At 42.7% G+C, this 16143-nt stretch overlaps 26 non-coding genes and 28 pseudogenes across 26 annotated transcripts; all 54 read right to left on the bottom strand.

Moving 5' to 3' along the window:
- Positions 1-87: 87 nt before the first annotated feature.
- LOC128038331 (5S ribosomal RNA) lies at positions 88-204 on the bottom strand (annotated as a pseudogene).
- Positions 205-386: 182 nt separating this feature from the next.
- On the bottom strand, positions 387-505 carry LOC128038171 (5S ribosomal RNA). The gene has a single exon (XR_008193476.1). It is a non-coding gene; the product is annotated as a 5S ribosomal RNA (ribosomal RNA).
- Positions 506-689: 184 nt separating this feature from the next.
- LOC128038303 (5S ribosomal RNA) lies at positions 690-810 on the bottom strand (annotated as a pseudogene).
- Positions 811-989: 179 nt separating this feature from the next.
- Positions 990-1108, bottom strand: LOC128038322 (5S ribosomal RNA; annotated as a pseudogene).
- Positions 1109-1290: 182 nt separating this feature from the next.
- LOC128038353 (5S ribosomal RNA) lies at positions 1291-1409 on the bottom strand (annotated as a pseudogene).
- Positions 1410-1590: 181 nt separating this feature from the next.
- On the bottom strand, positions 1591-1708 carry LOC128038321 (5S ribosomal RNA; annotated as a pseudogene).
- Positions 1709-1892: 184 nt separating this feature from the next.
- Positions 1893-2010, bottom strand: LOC128038296 (5S ribosomal RNA; annotated as a pseudogene).
- A 181-nt stretch (positions 2011-2191) lies between these two features.
- Positions 2192-2308, bottom strand: LOC128038278 (5S ribosomal RNA; annotated as a pseudogene).
- A 180-nt stretch (positions 2309-2488) lies between these two features.
- On the bottom strand, positions 2489-2607 carry LOC128038306 (5S ribosomal RNA; annotated as a pseudogene).
- A 181-nt stretch (positions 2608-2788) lies between these two features.
- Positions 2789-2907, bottom strand: LOC128038398 (5S ribosomal RNA; annotated as a pseudogene).
- Positions 2908-3088: 181 nt separating this feature from the next.
- On the bottom strand, positions 3089-3205 carry LOC128038279 (5S ribosomal RNA; annotated as a pseudogene).
- A 181-nt stretch (positions 3206-3386) lies between these two features.
- Positions 3387-3503, bottom strand: LOC128038314 (5S ribosomal RNA; annotated as a pseudogene).
- Positions 3504-3681: 178 nt separating this feature from the next.
- On the bottom strand, positions 3682-3799 carry LOC128038380 (5S ribosomal RNA; annotated as a pseudogene).
- Positions 3800-3982: 183 nt separating this feature from the next.
- On the bottom strand, positions 3983-4101 carry LOC128038379 (5S ribosomal RNA). The gene has a single exon (XR_008193563.1). It is a non-coding gene; the product is annotated as a 5S ribosomal RNA (ribosomal RNA).
- A 181-nt stretch (positions 4102-4282) lies between these two features.
- Positions 4283-4401, bottom strand: LOC128038391 (5S ribosomal RNA). The gene has a single exon (XR_008193565.1). It is a non-coding gene; the product is annotated as a 5S ribosomal RNA (ribosomal RNA).
- Positions 4402-4586: 185 nt separating this feature from the next.
- LOC128038198 (5S ribosomal RNA) lies at positions 4587-4706 on the bottom strand. Its single transcript, XR_008193503.1, has one exon. It is a non-coding gene; the product is annotated as a 5S ribosomal RNA (ribosomal RNA).
- A 179-nt stretch (positions 4707-4885) lies between these two features.
- Positions 4886-5004, bottom strand: LOC128038230 (5S ribosomal RNA). Its single transcript, XR_008193535.1, has one exon. It is a non-coding gene; the product is annotated as a 5S ribosomal RNA (ribosomal RNA).
- A 181-nt stretch (positions 5005-5185) lies between these two features.
- LOC128038168 (5S ribosomal RNA) lies at positions 5186-5304 on the bottom strand. Its single transcript, XR_008193473.1, has one exon. It is a non-coding gene; the product is annotated as a 5S ribosomal RNA (ribosomal RNA).
- Positions 5305-5489: 185 nt separating this feature from the next.
- LOC128038205 (5S ribosomal RNA) lies at positions 5490-5609 on the bottom strand. The gene has a single exon (XR_008193510.1). It is a non-coding gene; the product is annotated as a 5S ribosomal RNA (ribosomal RNA).
- A 178-nt stretch (positions 5610-5787) lies between these two features.
- LOC128038285 (5S ribosomal RNA) lies at positions 5788-5906 on the bottom strand (annotated as a pseudogene).
- A 184-nt stretch (positions 5907-6090) lies between these two features.
- LOC128038350 (5S ribosomal RNA) lies at positions 6091-6210 on the bottom strand (annotated as a pseudogene).
- A 183-nt stretch (positions 6211-6393) lies between these two features.
- Positions 6394-6513, bottom strand: LOC128038219 (5S ribosomal RNA). Its single transcript, XR_008193524.1, has one exon. It is a non-coding gene; the product is annotated as a 5S ribosomal RNA (ribosomal RNA).
- Positions 6514-6696: 183 nt separating this feature from the next.
- Positions 6697-6816, bottom strand: LOC128038193 (5S ribosomal RNA). The gene has a single exon (XR_008193498.1). It is a non-coding gene; the product is annotated as a 5S ribosomal RNA (ribosomal RNA).
- A 180-nt stretch (positions 6817-6996) lies between these two features.
- Positions 6997-7113, bottom strand: LOC128038315 (5S ribosomal RNA; annotated as a pseudogene).
- A 180-nt stretch (positions 7114-7293) lies between these two features.
- Positions 7294-7412, bottom strand: LOC128038362 (5S ribosomal RNA; annotated as a pseudogene).
- Positions 7413-7591: 179 nt separating this feature from the next.
- LOC128038249 (5S ribosomal RNA) lies at positions 7592-7710 on the bottom strand (annotated as a pseudogene).
- A 184-nt stretch (positions 7711-7894) lies between these two features.
- On the bottom strand, positions 7895-8014 carry LOC128038244 (5S ribosomal RNA). Its single transcript, XR_008193549.1, has one exon. It is a non-coding gene; the product is annotated as a 5S ribosomal RNA (ribosomal RNA).
- Positions 8015-8193: 179 nt separating this feature from the next.
- LOC128038218 (5S ribosomal RNA) lies at positions 8194-8313 on the bottom strand. The gene has a single exon (XR_008193523.1). It is a non-coding gene; the product is annotated as a 5S ribosomal RNA (ribosomal RNA).
- A 182-nt stretch (positions 8314-8495) lies between these two features.
- LOC128038364 (5S ribosomal RNA) lies at positions 8496-8612 on the bottom strand (annotated as a pseudogene).
- A 182-nt stretch (positions 8613-8794) lies between these two features.
- On the bottom strand, positions 8795-8913 carry LOC128038402 (5S ribosomal RNA). Its single transcript, XR_008193566.1, has one exon. It is a non-coding gene; the product is annotated as a 5S ribosomal RNA (ribosomal RNA).
- A 185-nt stretch (positions 8914-9098) lies between these two features.
- LOC128038354 (5S ribosomal RNA) lies at positions 9099-9217 on the bottom strand (annotated as a pseudogene).
- A 180-nt stretch (positions 9218-9397) lies between these two features.
- Positions 9398-9518, bottom strand: LOC128038233 (5S ribosomal RNA). The gene has a single exon (XR_008193538.1). It is a non-coding gene; the product is annotated as a 5S ribosomal RNA (ribosomal RNA).
- A 184-nt stretch (positions 9519-9702) lies between these two features.
- LOC128038182 (5S ribosomal RNA) lies at positions 9703-9822 on the bottom strand. The gene has a single exon (XR_008193487.1). It is a non-coding gene; the product is annotated as a 5S ribosomal RNA (ribosomal RNA).
- Positions 9823-10004: 182 nt separating this feature from the next.
- Positions 10005-10123, bottom strand: LOC128038302 (5S ribosomal RNA). The gene has a single exon (XR_008193556.1). It is a non-coding gene; the product is annotated as a 5S ribosomal RNA (ribosomal RNA).
- A 185-nt stretch (positions 10124-10308) lies between these two features.
- Positions 10309-10428, bottom strand: LOC128038199 (5S ribosomal RNA). Its single transcript, XR_008193504.1, has one exon. It is a non-coding gene; the product is annotated as a 5S ribosomal RNA (ribosomal RNA).
- Positions 10429-10610: 182 nt separating this feature from the next.
- Positions 10611-10728, bottom strand: LOC128038381 (5S ribosomal RNA; annotated as a pseudogene).
- Positions 10729-10911: 183 nt separating this feature from the next.
- LOC128038304 (5S ribosomal RNA) lies at positions 10912-11032 on the bottom strand (annotated as a pseudogene).
- Positions 11033-11212: 180 nt separating this feature from the next.
- Positions 11213-11332, bottom strand: LOC128038242 (5S ribosomal RNA). The gene has a single exon (XR_008193547.1). It is a non-coding gene; the product is annotated as a 5S ribosomal RNA (ribosomal RNA).
- A 182-nt stretch (positions 11333-11514) lies between these two features.
- On the bottom strand, positions 11515-11633 carry LOC128038260 (5S ribosomal RNA; annotated as a pseudogene).
- Positions 11634-11816: 183 nt separating this feature from the next.
- Positions 11817-11935, bottom strand: LOC128038313 (5S ribosomal RNA). Its single transcript, XR_008193557.1, has one exon. It is a non-coding gene; the product is annotated as a 5S ribosomal RNA (ribosomal RNA).
- A 185-nt stretch (positions 11936-12120) lies between these two features.
- On the bottom strand, positions 12121-12237 carry LOC128038383 (5S ribosomal RNA; annotated as a pseudogene).
- Positions 12238-12417: 180 nt separating this feature from the next.
- Positions 12418-12536, bottom strand: LOC128038405 (5S ribosomal RNA). Its single transcript, XR_008193568.1, has one exon. It is a non-coding gene; the product is annotated as a 5S ribosomal RNA (ribosomal RNA).
- A 183-nt stretch (positions 12537-12719) lies between these two features.
- LOC128038222 (5S ribosomal RNA) lies at positions 12720-12839 on the bottom strand. Its single transcript, XR_008193527.1, has one exon. It is a non-coding gene; the product is annotated as a 5S ribosomal RNA (ribosomal RNA).
- A 179-nt stretch (positions 12840-13018) lies between these two features.
- Positions 13019-13137, bottom strand: LOC128038363 (5S ribosomal RNA; annotated as a pseudogene).
- A 181-nt stretch (positions 13138-13318) lies between these two features.
- LOC128038334 (5S ribosomal RNA) lies at positions 13319-13436 on the bottom strand (annotated as a pseudogene).
- Positions 13437-13617: 181 nt separating this feature from the next.
- On the bottom strand, positions 13618-13736 carry LOC128038216 (5S ribosomal RNA). Its single transcript, XR_008193521.1, has one exon. It is a non-coding gene; the product is annotated as a 5S ribosomal RNA (ribosomal RNA).
- A 180-nt stretch (positions 13737-13916) lies between these two features.
- LOC128038356 (5S ribosomal RNA) lies at positions 13917-14032 on the bottom strand (annotated as a pseudogene).
- A 180-nt stretch (positions 14033-14212) lies between these two features.
- LOC128038217 (5S ribosomal RNA) lies at positions 14213-14326 on the bottom strand. Its single transcript, XR_008193522.1, has one exon. It is a non-coding gene; the product is annotated as a 5S ribosomal RNA (ribosomal RNA).
- A 185-nt stretch (positions 14327-14511) lies between these two features.
- LOC128038349 (5S ribosomal RNA) lies at positions 14512-14630 on the bottom strand (annotated as a pseudogene).
- Positions 14631-14810: 180 nt separating this feature from the next.
- Positions 14811-14930, bottom strand: LOC128038206 (5S ribosomal RNA). The gene has a single exon (XR_008193511.1). It is a non-coding gene; the product is annotated as a 5S ribosomal RNA (ribosomal RNA).
- Positions 14931-15116: 186 nt separating this feature from the next.
- LOC128038386 (5S ribosomal RNA) lies at positions 15117-15231 on the bottom strand (annotated as a pseudogene).
- A 179-nt stretch (positions 15232-15410) lies between these two features.
- LOC128038406 (5S ribosomal RNA) lies at positions 15411-15529 on the bottom strand. The gene has a single exon (XR_008193569.1). It is a non-coding gene; the product is annotated as a 5S ribosomal RNA (ribosomal RNA).
- A 183-nt stretch (positions 15530-15712) lies between these two features.
- On the bottom strand, positions 15713-15831 carry LOC128038167 (5S ribosomal RNA). Its single transcript, XR_008193472.1, has one exon. It is a non-coding gene; the product is annotated as a 5S ribosomal RNA (ribosomal RNA).
- Positions 15832-16013: 182 nt separating this feature from the next.
- LOC128038243 (5S ribosomal RNA) lies at positions 16014-16133 on the bottom strand. Its single transcript, XR_008193548.1, has one exon. It is a non-coding gene; the product is annotated as a 5S ribosomal RNA (ribosomal RNA).
- Between the last annotated feature and the right edge of the window lie 10 nt (positions 16134-16143).

The following is a 16143-nucleotide window of genomic DNA, read 5'->3' on the forward strand; positions in this document are numbered from 1 at the left end:
ATTTATTTCACAAAAGCGAAAATAACGAATGAGTTACACCACGTCGAGAAAATGCAACTAAAAAAACATTCTATGAAATAAAATGGGAGGGTGCAACACGAGGACTTCGGAGGTCACCCATCCTAGTACTACTCTCGCCCAAGCACGCTTAGCTGCGGAGTTACGATGGGATCCGGTGCATTAGTCTTTGGTATGATCGCACCCGTCAACTCTTGCGCAATCTATTCATATAAAGGTTGCCGCTGATCGCACTTGCGCCTCGAATTTAAATGCAAATTTGACCAAATATCGTTTCAAATTGTTTATTTCACAAAACGCAAATAACGAATGAGTTACACCACGTCGAGAAAATGCAACTAAAAAAAATTATATGAAATAAAATGGGAGGGGTGCAACACGAGGACTTCCCAGGAGGTCACCCATCCTAGTACTACTCTCGCCCAAGCACGCTTAACTGCGGAGTTCTAATGCGATCCGGTGCATTAGTGCTGGTATGATCGCACCGTCAACTCTTGCGCAATCTATTCATATAAAGGTTGCCCCTGATCGCACTTGCGCCTCGAATTTAAATGCAAATTCGACCGAATATCGTTCCTAATTATTTATTTCACAAAACGAAAATAACGAATGAGTTACACCACGTCGAGAAAATGCAACTAAAAAAAAACATTCTATGAAATAAAATGGGAGGGGTGCAACACGAGGACTTCCCAGGAGGTCACCCATCCTAGTACTACTCTCGCCCAAGCACGCTTAAGCTGCGGAGTTACGATGGGATCCGGTGCATTAGTCTTTGGTATGATCGCACCGTCAACTCTTGCGCAATCTATTCATATAAAGGCTGCCCCTTATCGCACTTGCGCCTCGAATTTAAATGCAAATTTGACCAAATATCGTTTCAAATTGTTTATTTCACAAAACGCAAATAAGGAATGAGTTACACCACGTCGAGAAAATGCAACTAAAAAAATTATATGAAATAAAATGGGAGGGTGCAACACGAGGACTTCCGGAGGTCACCCATCCTAGTACTACTCTCGCCCAAGCACGCTTAAGCTGCGGAGTTCTAATGGGATCCGGTGCATTAGTCTTTGGTATGATCGCACCGTCAACTCTTGCGCAATCTATTCATATAAAGGTTGCCCCTGATCCCCACTTGCGCCTCGAATTTAAATGCAAATTCGACCGAATATCGTTCTAATTATTTATTTCACAAAACGAAAATAACGAATGAGTTACACCACGTCGAGAAAATGCAACTAAAAAAACATTCTATGAAATAAAATGGGAGGGGTGCAACACGAGGACTTCCGGAGGTCACCCATCCTAGTACTACTCTCGCCCAAGCACGCTTAAGCTGCGGAGTTACGATGGGATCCGGTGCATTAGTCTTTGGTATGATCGCACCCGTCAACTCTTGCGCAATCTATTCATATAAAGGCTGCCCTTATCGCACTTGCGCCTCGAATTTAAATGCAAATTTGACCAAATATCGTTTCAATTTGTTTATTTCACAAAACGCAAATAAGGAATGAGTTACACCACGTCGAGAAAATGCAACTAAAAAAAAATTATATGAAATAAAATGGGAGGGTGCAACACGAGGACTTCCGGAGGTCACCCATCCTAGTACTACTCTCGCCCAAGCACGCTTACTTGCGGAGTTCTAATGCGATCCGGTGCATGTGCTTCTGGTATGATCGCACCCGTCAACTCTTGCGCAATCTATTCATATAAAGGTTGCCCCTTGATCGCACTTGCGCCTCGAATTTAAATGCAAATTCGACCGAATATCGTTCTAATTATTTATTTCACAAAACGAAAATAACGAATGAGTTACACCACGTCGAGAAAATGCAACTAAAAAAAAACATTCTATGAAATAAAATGGGAGGGTGCAACACGAGGACTTCCGGAGGTCACCCATCCTAGTACTACTCTCGCCCAAGCACGCTTAGCTGCGGAGTTACGATGGGATCCGGTGCATTAGTCTTTGGTATGATCGCACCCGTCAACTCTTGCGCAATCTATTCATATAAAGGTTGCCCTTATCGCACTTGCGCCTCGAATTTAAATGCAAATTTGACCAAATATCGTTTCAAATTATTTATTTCACAAAAGCGAAAATAACGAATGAGTTACACCACGTCGAGAAAATGCAACTAAAAAAAATTATATGAAATAAAATGGGAGGGTGCAACACGAGGACTTCCGGAGGTCACCCATCCTAGTACTACTCTCGCCCAAGCACGCTTAGCTGCGGAGTTCGATGGGATCCGGTGCATTAGTCTTTGGTATGATCGCACCCGTCAACTCTTGCGCAATCTATTCATATAAAGGTTGCCCTTATCGCACTTGCGCCTCGAATTTAAATGCAAATTTGACCGAATATCGTTCAAATTATTTATTTCACAAAGCGAAAATAACGAATGAGTTACACCACGTCGAGAAAATGCAACTAAAAAAACATTCTATGAAATAAAATGGGAGGGTGCAACACGAGGACTTCCAGGAGGTCACCCATCCTAGTACTACTCTCGCCCAAGCACGCTTAAGCTGCGGAGTTCGATGGGATCCGGTGCATTAGTCTTTGGTATGATCGCACCCGTCAACTCTTGCGCAATCTATTCATATAAAGGTTGCCCTTATCGCACTTGCGCCTCGAATTTAAATGCAAATTTGACCAAATATCGTTTCAAATTATTTATTTCACAAAAGCGAAAATAACGAATGAGTTACACCACGTCGAGAAAATGCAACTAAAAAAAATTATATGAAATAAAATGGGAGGGTGCAACACGAGGACTTCCGGAGGTCACCCATCCTAGTACTACTCTCGCCCAAGCACGCTTAAGCTGCGGAGTTACGATGGGATCCGGTGCATTAGTCTTTGGTATGATCGCACCGTCAACTCTTGCGCAATCTATTCATATAAAGGTTGCCCTTATCGCACTTGCGCCTCGAATTTAAATGCAAATTTGACCAAATATCGTTTCAAATTATTTATTTCACAAAAGCGAAAATAACGAATGAGTTACACCACGTCGAGAAAATGCAACTAAAAAAACATTCTATGAAATAAAATGGGAGGGTGCAACACGAGGACTTCCGGAGGTCACCCATCCTAGTACTACTCTCGCCCAAGCACGCTTAGCTGCGGAGTTCGATGGGATCCGGTGCATTAGTCTTTGGTATGATCGCACCCGTCAACTCTTGCGCAATCTATTCATATAAAGGTTGCCCTTATCGCACTTGCGCCTCGAATTTAAATGCAAATTTGACCAAATATCGTTTCAAATTATTTATTTCACAAAGCGAAAATAACGAATGAGTTACACCACGTCGAGAAAATGCAACTAAAAAAACATTCTATGAAATAAAATGGGAGGGTGCAACACGAGGACTTCCGGAGGTCACCCATCCTAGTACTACTCTCGCCCAAGCACGCTTAGCTGCGGAGTTCGATGGGATCCGGTGCATTAGTCTTTGGTATGATCGCACCGTCAACTCTTGCGCAATCTATTCATATAAAGGTTGCCCTTATCGCACTTGCGCCTCGAATTTAAATGCAAATTTGACCAAATATCGTTTCAAATTATTTATTTCACAAAGCGAAAATAACGAATGAGTTACACCACGTCGAGAAAATGCAACTAAAAAAATTATATGAAATAAAATGGGAGGGTGCAACACGAGGACTTCCGGAGGTCACCCATCCTAGTACTACTCTCGCCCAAGCACGCTTAAGCTGCGGAGTTCGATGGGATCCGGTGCATTAGTCTTTGGTATGATCGCACCGTCAACTCTTGCGCAATCTATTCATATAAAGGTTGCCCTTATCGCACTTGCGCCTCGAATTTAAATGCAAATTCGACCGAATATCGTTCCTAATTATTTATTTCACAAAACGAAAATAACGAATGAGTTACACCACGTCGAGAAAATGCAACTAAAAAAAAACATTCTATGAAATAAAATGGGAGGGGTGCAACACGAGGACTTCCCAGGAGGTCACCCATCCTAGTACTACTCTCGCCCAAGCACGCTTAGCTGCGGAGTTCTGATGGGATCCGGTGCATTAGTGCTGGTATGATCGCACCCGTCAACTCTTGCGCAATCTATTCATATAAAGGCTGCCCCTTATCGCACTTGCGCCTCGAATTTAAATGCAAATTTGACCAAATATCGTTTCAAATTGTTTATTTCACAAAACGCAAATAACGAATGAGTTACACCACGTCGAGAAAATGCAACTAAAAAAATTATATGAAATAAAATGGGAGGGGTGCAACACGAGGACTTCCCAGGAGGTCACCCATCCTAGTACTACTCTCGCCCAAGCACGCTTAGCTGCGGAGTTCTGATGGGATCCGGTGCATTAGTGCTGGTATGATCGCACCCGTCAACTCTTGCGCAATCTATTCATATAAAGGTTGCCCCTGATCGCACTTGCGCCTCGAATTTAAATGCAAATTCGACCGAATATCGTTCCTAATTATTTATTTCACAAAACGAAAATAACGAATGAGTTACACCACGTCGAGAAAATGCAACTAAAAAAAAACATTCTATGAAATAAAATGGGAGGGGTGCAACACGAGGACTTCCCAGGAGGTCACCCATCCTAGTACTACTCTCGCCCAAGCACGCTTAACTGCGGAGTTCTGATGGGATCCGGTGCATTAGTCTTTGGTATGATCGCACCGTCAACTCTTGCGCAATCTATTCATATAAAGGTTGCCCTTATCGCACTTGCGCCTCGAATTTAAATGCAAATTTGACCAAATATCGTTCAAATTATTTATTTCACAAAGCGAAAATAACGAATGAGTTACACCACGTCGAGAAAATGCAACTAAAAAAAATTCTATGAAATAAAATGGGAGGGGTGCAACACGAGGACTTCCCAGGAGGTCACCCATCCTAGTACTACTCTCGCCCAAGCACGCTTAGCTGCGGAGTTCGATGGGATCCGGTGCATTAGTCTTTGGTATGATCGCACCGTCAACTCTTGCGCAATCTATTCATATAAAGGCTGCCCCTTATCGCACTTGCGCCTCGAATTTAAATGCAAATTTGACCAAATATCGTTTCAAATTGTTTATTTCACAAAACGCAAATAACGAATGAGTTACACCACGTCGAGAAAATGCAACTAAAAAAAATTATATGAAATAAAATGGGAGGGGTACAACACGAGGACTTCCCAGGAGGTCACCCATCCTAGTACTACTCTCGCCCAAGCACGCTTAACTGCGGAGTTCTAATGCGATCCGGTGCATTAGTGCTGGTATGATCGCACCCGTCAACTCTTGCGCAATCTATTCATATAAAGGTTGCCCCTGATCGCACTTGCGCCTCGAATTTAAATGCAAATTCGACCGAATATCGTTCCAGATTATTTATTTCACAAAACGAAAATAACGAATGAGTTACACCACGTCGAGAAAATGCAACTAAAAAAAAACATTCTATGAAATAAAATGGGAGGGGTGCAACACGAGGACTTCCCAGGAGGTCACCCATCCTAGTACTACTCTCGCCCAAGCACGCTTAACTGCGGAGTTCCGATGGGATCCGGTGCATTAGTCTTTGGTATGATCGCACCGTCAACTCTTGCGCAATCTATTCATATAAAGGCTTCCCCTGATCGCACTTGCGCCTCGAATTTAAATGCAAATTTGACCAAATATCGTTTCAAATTGTTTATTTCACAAAGCAAAATAACGAATGAGTTACACCACGTCGAGAAAATGCAACTAAAAAAATTATATGAAATAAAATGGGAGGGTGCAACACGAGGACTTCCGGAGGTCACCCATCCTAGTACTACTCTCGCCCAAGCACGCTTAAGCTGCGGAGTTCTAATGGGATCCGGTGCATTAGTCTTTGGTATGATCGCACCCGTCAACTCTTGCGCAATCTATTCATATAAAGGTTGCCCTGATCGCACTTGCGCCTCGAATTTAAATGCAAATTCGACCGAATATCGTTCCTAATTATTTATTTCACAAAACGAAAATAACGAATGAGTTACACCACGTCGAGAAAATGCAACTAAAAAAAAACATTCTATGAAATAAAATGGGAGGGGTGCAACACGAGGACTTCGAGGAGGTCACCCATCCTAGTACTACTCTCGCCCAAGCACGCTTAAGCTGCGGAGTTACGATGGGATCCGGTGCATTAGTCTTTGGTATGATCGCACCCGTCAACTCTTGCGCAATCTATTCATATAAAGGTTGCCGCTGATCGCACTTGCGCCTCGAATTTAAATGCAAATTTGGCCAAATATCGTTTCAAATTGTTTATTTCACAAAACGCAAAATAACGAATGAGTTACACCACGTCGAGAAAATGCAACTAAAAAAAATTATATGAAATAAAATGGGAGGGGTGCAACACGAGGACTTCCCAGGAGGTCACCCATCCTAGTACTACTCTCGCCCAAGCACGCTTAACTGCGGAGTTCAGATGGGATCCGGTTCATTAGTCTTTGGTATGATCGCACCGTCAACTCTTGCGCAATCTATTCATATAAAGGTTGCCCCTGATCGCACTTGCGCCTCGAATTTAAATGCAAATTCGACCGAATATCGTTCCTAATTATTTATTTCACAAAACGAAAATAACGAATGAGTTACACCACGTCGAGAAAATGCAACTAAAAAAAACATTCTATGAAATAAAATGGGAGGGGTGCAACACGAGGACTTCCCAGGAGGTCACCCATCCTAGTACTACTCTCGCCCAAGCACGCTTAACTGCGGAGTTCTGATGGGATCCGGTGCATTAGTCTTTGGTATGATCGCGCCCGTCAACTCTTGCGCAATCTATTCATATAAAGGTTGCCCTTATCGCACTTGCGCCTCGAATTTAAATGCAAATTTGACCAAATATCGTTTCAAATTGTTTATTTCACAAAAGCGAAAATAACGAATGAGTTACACCACGTCGAGAAAATGCAACTAAAAAAATTATATGAAATAAAATGGGAGGGTGCAACACGAGGACTTCCGGAGGTCACCCATCCTAGTACTACTCTCGCCCAAGCACGCTTAGCTGCGGAGTTCGATGGGATCCGGTGCATTAGTCTTTGGTATGATCGCACCGTCAACTCTTGCGCAATCTATTCATATAAAGGTTGCCCTTATCGCACTTGCGCCTCGAATTTAAATGCAAATTCGACCGAATATCGTTCTAATTATTTATTTCACAAAAGCGAAAATAACGAATGAGTTACACCACGTCGAGAAAATGCAACTAAAAAAACATTCTATGAAATAAAATGGGAGGGTGCAACACGAGGACTTCCGGAGGTCACCCATCCTAGTACTACTCTCGCCCAAGCACGCTTAAGCTGCGGAGTTACGATGGGATCCGGTGCATTAGTCTTTGGTATGATCGCACCCGTCAACTCTTGCGCAATCTATTCATATAAAGGTTGCCCTTATCGCACTTGCGCCTCGAATTTAAATGCAAATTTGACCAAATATCGTTTCAAATTATTTATTTCACAAAGCGAAAATAACGAATGAGTTACACCACGTCGAGAAAATGCAACTAAAAAAATTATATGAAATAAAATGGGAGGGTGCAACACGAGGACTTCCGGAGGTCACCCATCCTAGTACTACTCTCGCCCAAAGCACGCTTAAGCTGCGGAGTTCTAATGCGATCCGGTGCATTAGTGCTGGTATGATCGCACCCGTCAACTCTTGCGCAATCTATTCATATAAAGGCTGCCCCTGATCGCACTTGCGCCTCGAATTTAAATGCAAATTCGACCGAATATCGTTCCAAATTATTTATTTCACAAAACGAAAATAACGAATGAGTTACACCACGTCGAGAAAATGCAACTAAAAAAAAACATTATATGAAATAAAATGGGAGGGTGCAACACGAGGACTTCCCAGGAGGTCACCCATCCTAGTACTACTCTCGCCCAAGCACGCTTAGCTGCGGAGTTACGATGGGATCCGGTGCATTAGTCTTTGGTATGATCGCACCGTCAACTCTTGCGCAATCTATTCATATAAAGGTTGCCCTTATCGCACTTGCGCCTCGAATTTAAATGCAAATTTGACCAAATATCGTTTCAAATTGTTTATTTCACAAAACGAAAATAACGAATGAGTTACACCACGTCGAGAAAATGCAACTAAAAAAATTATATGAAATAAAATGGGAGGGGTACAACACGAGGACTTCCCAGGAGGTCACCCATCCTAGTACTACTCTCGCCCAAGCACGCTTAACTGCGGAGTTCTAATGGGATCCGGTGCATTAGTCTTTGGTATGATCGCACCGTCAACTCTTGCGCAATCTATTCATATAAAGGTTGCCCTGATCGCACTTGCGCCTCGAATTTAAATGCAAATTCGACCGAATATCGTTCTAATTATTTATTTCACAAAACGAAAATAACGAATGAGTTACACCACGTCCAGAAAATTGAACTAAAAAAAAACATTCTATGAAATAAAATGGGAGGGGTGCAACACGAGGACTTCGGAGGTCACCCATCCTAGTACTACTCTCGCCCAAGCACGCTTAGCTGCGGAGTTACGATGGGATCCGGTGCATTAGTCTTTGGTATGATCGCACCGTCAACTCTTGCGCAATCTATTCATATAAAGGTTGCCCTTATCGCAGTTGCGCCTCGAATTTAAATGCAAATTCGAGCAAATATCGTTTCAAATTATTTATTTCACACAGCGAAAATAACGAATGAGTTACACCACGTCGAGAAAATGCAACTAAAAAAAATATTATATGAAATAAAATGGGAGGGGTGCAACACGAGGACTTCCCAGGAGGTCACCCATCCTAGTACTACTCTCGCCCAAGCACGCTTAGCTGCGGAGTTCTGATGGGATCCGGTGCATTAGTGCTGGTATGATCGCACCCGTCAACTCTTGCGCAATCTATTCATATAAAGGTTGCCCCTGATCGCACTTGCGCCTCGAATTTAAATGCAAATTCGACCGAATATCGTTCCAAATTATTTATTTCACAAAACGAAAATAACGAATGAGTTACACCACGTCGAGAAAATGCAACTAAAAAAAAACATTCTATGAAATAAAATGGGAGGGGTGCAACACGAGGACTTCCGGAGGTCACCCATCCTAGTACTACTCTCGCCCAAGCACGCTTAAGCTGCGGAGTTACGATGGGATCCGGTGCATTAGTCTTTGGTATGATCGCACCCGTCAACTCTTGCGCAATCTATTCATATAAAGGTTGCCCTTATCGCACTTGCGCCTCGAATTTAAATGCAAATTTGACCAAATATCGTTTCAAATTGTTTATTTCACAAAGCAAAATAACGAATGAGTTACACCACGTCGAGAAAATGCAACTAAAAAAAATTATATGAAATAAAATGGGAGGGGTGCAACACGAGGACTTCCCAGGAGGTCACCCATCCTAGTACTACTCTCGCCCAAGCACGCTTAAGCTGCGGAGTTCTAATGGGATCCGGTGCATTAGTCTTTGGTATGATCGCACCGTCAACTCTTGCGCAATCTATTCATATAAAGGTTGCCCCTGATCGCACTTGCGCCTCGAATTTAAATGCAAATTCGACCGAATATCGTTCCAGATTATTTATTTCACAAAACGAAAATAACGAATGAGTTACACCACGTCGAGAAAATGCAACTAAAAAAAAACATTCTATGAAATAAAATGGGAGGGGTGCAACACGAGGACTTCCCAGGAGGTCACCCATCCTAGTACTACTCTCGCCCAAGCACGCTTAACTGCGGAGTTCCGATGGGATCCGGTGCATTAGTCTCTGGTATGATCGCACCCGTCAACTCTTGCGCAATCTATTCATATAAAGGCTGCCCCTTATCGCACTTGCGCCTCGAATTTAAATGCAAATTTGACCAAATATCGTTTCAAATTGTTTATTTCACAAAACGCAAATAACGAATGAGTTACACCACGTCGAGAAAATGCAACTAAAAAAAATTATATGAAATAAAATGGGAGGGGTGCAACACGAGGACTTCCCAGGAGGTCACCCATCCTAGTACTACTCTCGCCCAAGCACGCTTAACTGCGGAGTTCTGATGGGATCCGGTGCATTAGTGCTGGTATGATCGCACCCGTCAACTCTTGCGCAATCTATTCATATAAAGGCTGCCCCTGATCGCACTTGCGCCTCGAATTTAAATGCAAATTCGACCGAATATCGTTCTAAATTATTTATTTCACAAAACGAAAATAACGAATGAGTTACACCACGTCGAGAAAATGCAACTAAAAAAAAACATTATATGAAATAAAATGGGAGGGGTGCAACACGAGGACTTCCCAGGAGGTCACCCATCCTAGTACTACTCTCGCCCAAGCACGCTTAACTGCGGAGTTCTGATGGGATCCGGTGCATTAGTCTTTGGTATGATCGCACCGTCAACTCTTGCGCAATCTATTCATATAAAGGCTGCCCCTTATCGCACTTGCGCCTCGAATTTAAATGCAAATTTGACCAAATATCGTTTCAAATTGTTTATTTCACAAAACGCAAATAACGAATGAGTTACACCACGTCGAGAAAATGCAACTAAAAAAAACTTTATATGAAATAAAATGGGAGGGTGCAACACGAGGACTTCCGGAGGTCACCATCCTAGTACTACTCTCGCCCAAGCACGCTTAAGCTGCGGAGTTCTAATGGGATCCGGTGCATTAGTCTTTGGTATGATCGCACCGTCAACTCTTGCGCAATCTATTCATATAAAGGTTGCCCCTGATCGCACTTGCGCCTCGAATTTAAATGCAAATTCGACCGAATATCGTTCTAATTATTTATTTCACAAAACGAAAATAACGAATGAGTTACACCACGTCGAGAAAATGCAACTAAAAAAAAACATTCTATGAAATAAAATGGGAGGGGTGCAACACGAGGACTTCCCAGGAGGTCACCCATCCTAGTACTACTCTCGCCCAAGCACGCTTAAGCTGCGGAGTTACGATGGGATCCGGTGCATTAGTCTTTGGTATGATCGCACCGTCAACTCTTGCGCAATCTATTCATATAAAGGCTGCCCTTATCGCACTTGCGCCTCGAATTTAAATGCAAATTTGACCAAATATCGTTTCAAATTGTTTATTTCACAAAACGCAAATAACGAATGAGTTACACCACGTCGAGAAAATGCAACTAAAAAAAATTATATGAAATAAAATGGGAGGGGTGCAACACGAGGACTTCCCAGGAGGTCACCCATCCTAGTACTACTCTCGCCCAAGCACGCTTAAGCTGCGGAGTTCGATGGGATCCGGTGCATTAGTCTTTGGTATGATCGCACCCGTCAACTCTTGCGCAATCTATTCATATAAAGGTTGCCCTGATCGCACTTGCGCCTCGAATTTAAATGCAAATTCGACCGAATATCGTTCTAATTATTTATTTCACAAAACGAAAATAACGAATGAGTTACACCACGTCGAGAAAATGCAACTAAAAAAAAACATTATATGAAATAAAATGGGAGGGTGCAACACGAGGACTTCCAGGAGGTCACCCATCCTAGTACTACTCTCGCCCAAGCACGCTTAGCTGCGGAGTTACGATGGGATCCGGTGCATTAGTCTTTGGTATGATCGCACCCAAATCAACTCTTGCGCAATCTATTCATATAAAGGCTGCCCTTATCGCAGTTGCGCCTCGAATTTAAATGCAAATTTGACCAAATATCGTTTCAAATTGTTTATTTCACAAAACGCAAATAACGAATGAGTTACACCACGTCGAGAAAATGCAACTAAAAAAAATTATATGAAATAAAATGGGAGGGGTGCAACACGAGGACTTCCCAGGAGGTCACCCATCCTAGTACTACTCTCGCCCAAGCACGCTTAACTGCGGAGTTCTGATGGGATCCGGTGCATTAGTGCTGGTATGATCGCACCCGTCAACTCTTGCGCAATCTATTCATATAAAGGTTGCCCCTGATCGCACTTGCGCCTCGAATTTAAATGCAAATTTGACCGAATATCGTTCCAAATTATTTATTTCACAAAACGAAAATAACGAATGAGTTACACCACGTCGAGAAAATGCAACTAAAAAAAAACATTCTATGAAATAAAATGGGAGGGGTGCAACACGAGGACTTCCGGAGGTCACCATCCTAGTACTACTCTCGCCCAAGCACGCTTAGCTGCGGAGTTACGATGGGATCCGGTGCATTAGTCTTTGGTATGATCGCACCGTCAACTCTTGCGCAATCTATTCATATAAAGGCTGCCCCTTATCGCACTTGCGCCTCGAATTTAAATGCAAATTTGACCAAATATCGTTTCAAATTGTTTATTTCACAAAACGCAAATAACGAATGAGTTACACCACGTCGAGAAAATGCAACTAAAAAAATTATATGAAATAAAATGGGAGGGGTGCAACACGAGGACTTCCCAGGAGGTCACCCATCCTAGTACTACTCTCGCCCAAGCACGCTTAACTGCGGAGTTCTAATGGGATCCGGTGCATTAGTGCTGGTATGATCGCACCCGTCAACTCTTGCGCAATCTATTCATATAAAGGTTGCCCCTTATCGCACTTGCGCCTCGAATTTAAATGCAAATTCGACCGAATATCGTTCCTAATTATTTATTTCACAAAACGAAAATAACGAATGAGTTACACCACGTCGAGAAAATGCAACTAAAAAAACATTCTATGAAATAAAATGGGAGGGGTGCAACACGAGGACTTCCCAGGAGGTCACCCATCCTAGTACTACTCTCGCCCAAGCACGCTTAACTGCGGAGTTACGATGGGATCCGGTGCATTAGTCTTTGGTATGATCGCACCCGTCAACTCTTGCGCAATCTATTCATATAAAGGTTGCCCTTATCGCACTTGCGCCTCGAATTTAAATGCAAATTTGACCAAATATCGTTTCAAATTATTTATTTCACAAAAGCAAAATAACGAATGAGTTACACCACGTCGAGAAAATGCAACTAAAAAAATTATATGAAATAAAATGGGAGGGTGCAACACGAGGACTTCCGGAGGTCACCCATCCTAGTACTACTCTCGCCCAAGCACGCTTAAGCTGCGGAGTTACGATGGGATCCGGTGCATTAGTCTTTGGTATGATCGCACCCGTCAACTCTTGCGCAATCTATTCATATAAAGGTTGCCCTGATCGCACTTGCGCCTCGAATTTAAATGCAAATTCGACCGAATATCGTTCTAATTATTTATTTCACAAAAGCGAAAATAACGAATGAGTTACACCACGTCGAGAAAATGCAACTAAAAAAACATTCTATGAAATAAAATGGGAGGGTGCAACACGAGGACTTCCGGAGGTCACCCATCCTAGTACTACTCTCGCCCAAGCACGCTTAGCTGCGGAGTTACGATGGGATCCGGTGCATTAGTCTTTGGTATGATCGCACCGTCAACTCTTGCGCAATCTATTCATATAAAGGTTGCCCTTATCGCACTTGCGCCTCGAATTTAAATGCAAATTTGACCAAATATCGTTTCAAATTATTTATTTCACAAAAGCGAAAATAACGAATGAGTTACACCACGTCGAGAAAATGCAACTAAAAAAAATTCTATGAAATAAAATGGGAGGGGTGCAACACGAGGACTTCCCAGGAGGTCACCCATCCTAGTACTACTCTCGCCCAAGCACGCTTAGCTGCGGAGTTCGATGGGATCCGGTGCATTAGTCTTTGGTATGATCGCACCCGTCAACTCTTGCGCAATCTATTCATATAAAGGTTGCCCTTATCGCACTTGCGCCTCGAATTTAAATGCAAATTTGACCAAATATCGTTTCAAATTATTTATTTCACAAAGCGAAAATAACGAATGAGTTACACCACGTCGAGAAAATGCAACTAAAAAAAATTCTATGAAATAAAATGGGAGGGTGCAACACGAGGACTTCCGGAGGTCACCATCCTAGTACTACTCTCGCCCAAGCACGCTTAGCTGCGGAGTTCGATGGGATCCGGTGCATTAGTCTTTGGTATGATCGCACCGTCAACTCTTGCGCAATCTATTCATATAAAGGTTGCCCTTATCGCACTTGCGCCTCGAATTTAAATGCAAATTTGACCAAATATCGTTTCAAATTATTTATTTCACAAAAGCGAAAATAACGAATGAGTTACACCACGTCGAGAAAATGCAACTAAAAAAAATTATATGAAATAAAATGGGAGGGTGCAACACGAGGACTTCGAGGTCACCATCCTAGTACTACTCTCGCCCAAGCACGCTTAACTGCGGAGTTCTGATGGGATCCGGTGCATTAGTGCTGGTATGATCGCACCCGTCAACTCTTGCGCAATCTATTCATATAAAGGTTGCCCCTTATCGCACTTGCGCCTCGAATTTAAATGCAAATTTGACCGAATATCGTTCCTAATTATTTATTTCACAAAACGAAAATAACGAATGAGTTACACCACGTCGAGAAAATGCAACTAAAAAAAAACATTCTATGAAATAAAATGGGAGGGGTGCAACACGAGGACTTCCCAGGAGGTCACCCATCCTAGTACTACTCTCGCCAAGCACGCTTAAGCTGCGGAGTTCGATGGGATCCGGTGCATTAGTCTTTGGTATGATCGCACCGTCAACTCTTGCGCAATCTATTCATATAAAGGTTGCCCTTATCGCACTTGCGCCTCGAATTTAAATGCAAATTTGACCAAATATCGTTTCAAATTGTTTATTTCACAAAACGCAAATAAGGAATGAGTTACACCACGTCGAGAAAATGCAACTAAAAAAAATTATATGAAATAAAATGGGAGGGGTGCAACACGAGGACTTCCCAGGAGGTCACCCATCCTAGTACTACTCTCGCCCAAGCACGCTTAGCTGCGGAGTTCTAATGGGATCCGGTGCATTAGTCTTTGGTATGATCGCACCGAAATCAACTCTTGCATAATCTATTCATATAAAGGTTGCCCCTGATCGCACTTAGCCTCGAATTTAAATGCAAATTCGACCGAATATCGTTCCTAATTATTTATTTCACAAAACGAAAATAACGAATGAGTTACACTACGTCGAGAAAAGGCAACTAAAAAAAAACATTCTATGAAATAAAATGGGAGGGGTGCAACACGAGGACTTCGAGGTCACCATCCTAGTACTACTCTCGCCCAAGCACGCTTAGCTGCGGAGTTACGATGGGATCCGGTGCATTAGTCTTTGGTATGATCGCACCCGTCAACTCTTGCGCAATCTATTCATATAAAGGTGCCCTTATCGCACTTAGCCTCGAATTTAAATGCAAATTTGACCAAATATCGTTTCAAATTGTTTATTTCACAAAACTCAAATAACGAATGAGTTACACCACGTCGAGAAAATGCAACTAAAAAAAATTATATGAAATAAAATGGGAAGGGTGCAACACGAGGACTTCCCAGGAGGTCACCCATCCTAGTACTACTCTCGCCCAAGCACGCTTAGCTGCGGAGTTCTGATGGGATCCGGTGCATTAGTGCTGGTATGATCGCACCCGTCAACTCTTGCGCAATCTATTCATATAAAGGTTGCCGCTGATCGCACTTGCGCCTCGAATTTAAATGCAAATTCGACCGAATATCGTTCCTAATTATTCATTTCACAAAACGAAAATAACGAATGAGTTACACTACGTCGAGAAAAGGCAACTAAAAAAACATTCTATGAAATAAAATGGGAGGGGTGCAACACGAGGACTTCCCAGGAGGTCACCCATCCTAGTACTACTCTCGCCCAAGAGCGCTTAACTGCGGAGTTCTGATGGGATCCGGTGCATTAGTGCTGGTATGATCGCACCCGTCAACTCTTGCGCAATCTATTCATATAAAGGCTGCCCCTTATCGCACTTGCGCCTCGAATTTAAATGCAAATTTGACCAAATATCGTTTCAAATTATTTATTTCACAAAACGAAAATAACGAATGAGTTACACCACGTCGAGAAAATGCAACTAAAAAAAATTATATGAAATAAAATGGGAGGGGTGCAACACGAGGACTTCCCAGGAGGTCACCCATCCTAGTACTACTCTCGCCCAAGCACGCTTAAGCTGCGGAGTTCGATGGGATCCGGTGCATTAGTCTTTGGTATGATCGCACCCGTCAACTCTT

Source organism: Gossypium raimondii, unplaced genomic scaffold (genome assembly GCF_025698545.1).
Source record: "Gossypium raimondii isolate GPD5lz unplaced genomic scaffold, ASM2569854v1 Contig00278, whole genome shotgun sequence".
Classification (NCBI taxonomy): domain Eukaryota; kingdom Viridiplantae; phylum Streptophyta; class Magnoliopsida; order Malvales; family Malvaceae; genus Gossypium; species Gossypium raimondii.